The sequence below is a fragment of the Oncorhynchus masou genome, chromosome 5 (assembly GCF_036934945.1).
Source record: "Oncorhynchus masou masou isolate Uvic2021 chromosome 5, UVic_Omas_1.1, whole genome shotgun sequence".
Classification (NCBI taxonomy): Eukaryota; Metazoa; Chordata; class Actinopteri; order Salmoniformes; family Salmonidae; genus Oncorhynchus; species Oncorhynchus masou.
Window position 1 is genome coordinate 12470718 of NC_088216.1, and position 6551 is coordinate 12477268.

General features: G+C 46.5%; 1 pseudogene; it reads left to right on the top strand.

Annotated features, from left to right (window-relative positions):
* The first annotated feature begins 820 nt into the window (after positions 1-820).
* Positions 821-4992, top strand: LOC135533230 (dnaJ homolog subfamily B member 1-like; annotated as a pseudogene).
* Positions 4993-6551: the final 1559 nt, after the last annotated feature.

Genomic DNA, 6551 nt, shown 5'->3' on the forward strand with positions numbered 1-6551 from the left:
GGGCAAGCTACATACTGACTTTACAGATCAGCGATTTGACTTCGTAGATTACTGACTGTTATATTGGGCATAATGTGTCAGCGGTGCTTTTCAAACGCAGCAAGGCTGTTTGCCAAGGACAGGCCTGGACCTCTTTGTGGCCATTTGACCAAGAAGAGGCGAGTAAAAGTGGAAACAACGTAATTATTTAAATGGAGAAAGGACAGGGCTCAACCTAACCATAGTACCTATAAACCTGAAGCATAGCGAGGACTGCACCTATAGTTCCAACAAACGCGACAGACAAACCACATTATGAGGGAATCCGTTTTGTTCAGAGGATCCATATAGGTTTTTCTCTGCGCAGTTTGCAGACACATTGTGAAACATTCTGTTCACTAACACGATTCTTAGTACGTTTGATACATCCAGCGAGTATAAACAAGTCTATATACGATGTGAGCAAAAAAAAGGCCACGGTGGCAAAGTAAATACAATATAGCAAGTAAAAAACTGGAATGGTAGATTTGCAGTGGAAGAATGTGCAAAGTAGAAATAAAAATAATGGGTTGAGTTTCGGCTCGACTACAGAGGCGTGTCCTGTCGAACTGTCAAACTCGGTGACGCTCTGTTGGGCGTCATCGGTCCCAGGAACTTTCGTCCGACAGGAGTTGAACTGCGTTCAGACTCTTCCTGACGCTGCTAGAAAATTCTCGACCTTTCTGCGCGGGTATAAACTAGAATGGGTCCCAAGCGGAGCAGACAGAACGGTAGCGTTCTTCAACAGTAAGTGTACAGTTCAAGTTAGGCTTTAATACGTTTATGTACCATACCATCCCGTCTACCTTGTGCGAATTTGATTGGCAGTCAGCACAGGCTCAAACAAGGGAACGTTAAACTATTTCTCGCAGCTATTCGGAATTAACACACCGACAGCTACATGGTCAAAATGGGTAAAGACTACTATAATGTTCTGGGCATACAGAAAGGGGCGACGGAGGACGAGATCAAGAAGGCTTATCGCAAGCAGGCTCTGCGTTACCACCCGGATAAAAACAAGTCTCCCAAAGCCGAGGACAAGTTTAAAGACATAGCTGAAGCTTATGACGTCCTGAGCGACCCAAAGAAAAAGGACATTTACGACCGATTCGGCGAAGAAGGTACGTGTTCTATTTACCAGACACAACATGTTATTAAAAGTGATGAATAAATACACTTTGTCTTCGCCGAGTTCTTCGAGGGCCGGAGCCCCTTCGACCAGTTCTTCCCCCGAAACGGCGGGGGCCCAGACGGGGACAACATGGACACTGACGATCCCTTCGCCCGTTTCGGGATGGGGGGCGGTGGCATGGGGGGGTTCCCCCGTTCCTTCAGCACAGGGATGGGTGGAGGGGGGATGGGGGGGCAGATGGTTGAGAAGCACCAGGACCCACCCGTGCTCCACGACCTCAGGGTGACCTTAGAGGAGGTTGGTTGGTTGACTTATTTTATTTGACCACTCAAGGTATCCATATACACACACACAGCACATCATACAAAGTAAAAAGTTGTGTAGGATCACACCTTAAAGCCGGTGCCTCGTCTCCTCCGTGGTCTTTTTAAAGGTGCTCTCAGGCTGCACTAAGAGAATGAAGATCTCCCACAAGAGGCTGAACGCAGACAGACGGACCCTCCGGACGGAGGACAAGATCCTGGAGGTGAAGATAAAGAAGGGATGGAAGGAGGGGACGAAGGTCACCTTCCCTAAAGAGGGGGACGAGACGCCGACGAACATCCCGGCAGACGTGGTGTTCGTGGTCAAGGATAAGCCACACCCGGTGTTCAGGCGAGACGGCTCTGACATCGTTTACCCCGCCAAGGTCTCCCTCAGAGAGGTAAGGCAGAGGGATCTGAACTTTAACTAAACTAAATACACTTTGTTTTTACACGATCCTCTCCATGTGCTCGCTAAACAAAGTGATGGTACTTAGAATGACTCATTCTTGAACCTACAGACAACTGTTTGTATGTAGACTAGAGTGATGAAGTGTAACATCTCTCTCCCCCTCTTCTCTCTCTCTCTCCGCCTCTTCTCTCTCTCTCCGCCTCTTCTCTCTCTCTCCCCCTCTTCTCTCTCTCTTCGCCTCTTCTCTCTCTCTCTCGCTCCCCCCCCCTCCCCCTCAGGCGCTGTGCGGCTGCACGGTCATCGCCCCCACGTTGGACGGCAGGACAGTAACCGTGACGACAGGGGACGTGGTGCGTCCGGGGATGAAACGCCGCATCACGGGGGAGGGGCTTCCTCTGCACAGACGGCCCGATCGCCGCGGTGACCTGCTGGTGGAGTACGAGGTGGCGTTTCCGGAGAGACTGAGTCAGAGTGCCAAGGACACCATCGCACAGGTGCTTCCACCCTGATGGCTATAAACGTCTTCAGGACAAAACGGACGGAGCAGACGAACAGTGAAAGGCAACATGTGGCTGTCCTCCCTATCGCCTCTGACCAAAGAACGTTTATCGCCGCCATTTTCTGTTCCTTTCCAGACGATTCTGTGTTGAATCGCCATCGTTCGTCGACACCCATCAGGTGACCTACTGCGCACGGCCAACTTTCATTGCGGTGTCTCTTGTCCTTTAGTTGAGGAAACTGTCACTCTGGACCTTGTGAGTCCACTTCAGAACCACTAGTGAACTGAGGAATCTGTCACTCTGGACCTCGTGAGTCCACTTCAGAACCACTAGTGAACGGAGGAAAACCTGCAACCCAGATTATTCAAAAAGCATCTTAGAGTAGATATACTGATCTAAGATCAGTGTAGCCTTTTAGATAATAATACATGTGACTACATGGACAGGGGGGCACCTGATTCCAAATCAGCACTACTGCACTGTAGAACCAGAGACCATCAAATAAATGTTGTTTGGCTTCCTTTAGTATGAGCCTCTTTTCAGCTCTACTCCTCCACTGGTGAATGTTGCCATGTACAGACTAGAGCCATTGGCTTGTGAGCAGTGGTTCCCTAACCTCTCCTCTGGGACCCTCAGACATTTAACACAACGTTGTTGTAGCCTTGAACTGGCTCACCTGGTTCTCCTAGTCAAGGGCTTGAACTTGCTCACCTGGTTCTCCTAGTCAAGGGCTTGAACTGGCTCACCTGGTTCTCCTAGTCAAGGGCTTGAACTGGCTCACCTGGTTCTCCTAGTCAAGGGCTTGAACTGGCTCACCTGGTTCTCCTAGTCAAGGGCTTGAACTGGCTCACCTGGTTCTCCTAGTCAAGGGCTTGAACTGGCTCACCTGGTTCTCCTAGTCAAGGGCTTGAACTGGCTCACCTGGTTCTCCTAGTCAAGGGCTTGAACTGGCTCACCTGGCTCACCGAGTCAAGGGCTTGAACTGGCTCACCTGGTTCACCTAGTCAAGGGCTTGATGATTAGTTGATATGAGAGAGAGATTAGGGTGAGAATGAATGGATTCTATTTGACACCCTCTCCAAGACATTTACTGCCAGGGAGACTGTTGGAGTAAGAGATTCATCATGATTCCTCTTGTCAAGGGCTTGATGATTGGTTGACTAATGTAATCAGTTGTTCTAGCTCTTGAGTAGATGAAATCCATTCGTCTGCGGGTCCCTCAGGAGAACTGAACTCCTGGGATTAGATTTGTATCTCTTGGTGGCATTTCTTGGCAGATGGCGTCTTTTCATGTATCTATTCTAGGGGTTTAGGTGTCATGGGTTGTTTTCATGTATCTATTCTAGGGGTTTAGGTGTCATGGGTTGTTTTCATGTATCTATTCTAAGGGTTTAGGTGTCATGGGTTGTTTTCATGTATCTATTCTAGGGGTTCAGGTGTCATGGGTTGTTTTCATGTATCTATTCTAGGGGTTTAGGTGTCATGGGTTGTTTTCATGTATCTATTCTAGGGGTTTAGGTGTCATGGGTTGTTTTCATGTATCTATTCTAGGGGTTTAGGTGTCATGGGTTGTTTTCATGTATCTATTCTAGGGGTTTAGGTGTCATGGGTTGTTTTCATGTATCTATTCTAGGGGTTTAGGTGTCATGGGTTGTTTTCATGTATCTATTCTAGGGGTTTAGGTGTCATGGGTTGTTTTCATGTATCTATTCTAGGGGTTTAGGTGTCATGGGTTGTTTTCATGTATCTATTCTAGGGGTTTAGGTGTCATGGGTTGTTTTCATGTATCTATTCTAGGGGTTTAGGTGTCATGGGTTGTTTTCATGGTTTTGGATTCTGATCAAATCAATAGAAAGTATTGCCACTGATCACTGATCAATGCCCATAGTGTGATAATACCCATAGTGTGATAATACCAGTAGTCATTGGTTTAGAAGAGAAACAACGCTATTGGAATGTATAGAAATATAATCTATAGAACGGTCCTTCCCATTCAAGTCAATGCTGATTCCATTTCTATGCTTGAATGGTCTTTACTTTTCCAGGATGCTACAATAACAGGGTGGAGGGAAGTGTGAGTGAGAGGTGTGTGTTTCAGTTAGTGTGTATGAGTTAGCTAACTAGGTGACCGTTTTTGTACAGAAATGGTTTGGAACGTATGACTTGCTGTAGGATCTGGGCTGTGTATGGTGTAACTGTTAAACCCATAGCACTCTTCTTTACTCAATATTATACACAACATGTATCGTTGCCACCTGTTGTTGATGCAGTAAGTGAGAACTGTCCAGAAACTGATATAAAGCTGTTTATTGAGCAAATACTATCAACTTTTGCTTTGTAACTATTTATGCATTTAAATGAAAGATCACTTACCTCAATATAGAGGCCATTTATTTCTCCTTCACAACAGGAACTAGTTTTATGTTTAAATCACGTAGTTAATATTCAAGGAATACTTTTAAGAAAAGGTTAACCCTGGACAGAATCTTCTAAAACTACAACCAGACTCAGTTTGCTATACATTTGTCATGTGTGTGTATTATATTTCTAAACAGTTTTCTATACACAATGTATTTTCTACGTGAATAACTTTCCTAGGTAAATAAAGTATGTTTTCTTCCAGATAAACTGATCCCTGTTTGTCTCTGTAGAAAGATGTAATGAAGGTGTTATGACAGTGTGATCTGGTATGAAGACCTCTCCTGGCTGGAGACGGGCTGGGGGGGCACGGCTGGCTCTTAAATGTACACCGAGAGCCAACATTAATACTATGCATGTCAACCTCTCACGGCTCATAGTGGAGGAGAGATTGACTACATCAATACTTGTGTTTGTGAAAAGTATTGTTCAATGCATCAAGCTGTCTGTTTTTAAACGACTAGCACACAGCTCAGACACCCATACGTACCCCACAGCTCAGACACCCATACGTACCCCACAGCTCAGACACCCATACGTACCCCACAGCTCAGACACCCATACGTACCCCACAGCTCAGACACCCATACGTACCCCACAGCTCAGACACCCATACGTACCCCACAAGACATGCCACCAGAGGTCCAGAAGAGACTATGGGAGGAGCACAGTACTACATAGAGCCATGACTACATGGAACTCTATTCCACATTAAGTAACTGATGCAAGCAGTGAAATCAGATTTAAAACCTAGACACAACTACACCTTATGGAACAGCAGGGACTGTGAAGAGACACACACATGATAACATACACTCCACACACACCTACAGTACACATGGATATTGTGTAGTGGAGTAGTGGCCTGAGGGAACACACTGTGTTGTGAAATGTAATGTTTTTAGAATTGCGTATAACTTAATGTTGCTGGACCCCAGGAAGAGTAGCTGCTGCCTTGGCAGGAACTAATGAGGATCCATAATAAACACCAGGAAGAGTAGCTGCTGCCTTGGCAGGAACTAATGAGGATCCATAATAAACACCAGGAAGAGTAGCTGCTGCCTTGGCAGGAACTAATGAGGATCCATAATAAACACCAGGAAGAGTAGCTGCTGCCTTGGCAGGAACTAATGGGGATCCATAATAAACACCAGGAAGAGTAGCTGCTGCCTTGGCAGGAACTAATGGGGATCCATAATAAACCCCAGGAAGAGTAGCTGCTGCCTTGGCAGGAACTAATGAGGATCCATAATAAACCCCAGGGAGAATAGCTGCTGCCTTGGCAGGAACTAATGAGGATCAATAATAAACCCCAGGAAGAGTAGCTGCTGCCTTGGCAGGAACTAATGGGGATCCATAATAAACCCCAGGGAGAGTAGCTGCTGCCTTGGCAGGAACTAATGAGGATCCATAATAAACCCCAGGAAGAGTAGCTGCTGCCTTGGCAGGAACTAATGGGAATCCATAATAAACCCCAGGGATAGTAGCTGCTGCCTTGGCAGGAACTAATGGGGATCCATAATAAACCCCAGGGAGAGTAGCTGCTGCCTTGGCAGGAACTAATGGGGATCCATAATAAACCTCAGGAAGAGTAGCTGCTGCCTTGGCAGGAACTAATGGGAATACATAATAAACCCCAGGGATAGTAGCTGCTGCCTTGGCAGGAACTAATGGGGATCCATAATAAACCCCAGGGAGAGTAGCTGCTGCCTTGGCAGGAACTAATGGGGATCCATAATAAACCCCAGGAAGAGTAGCTGCTGCCTTGG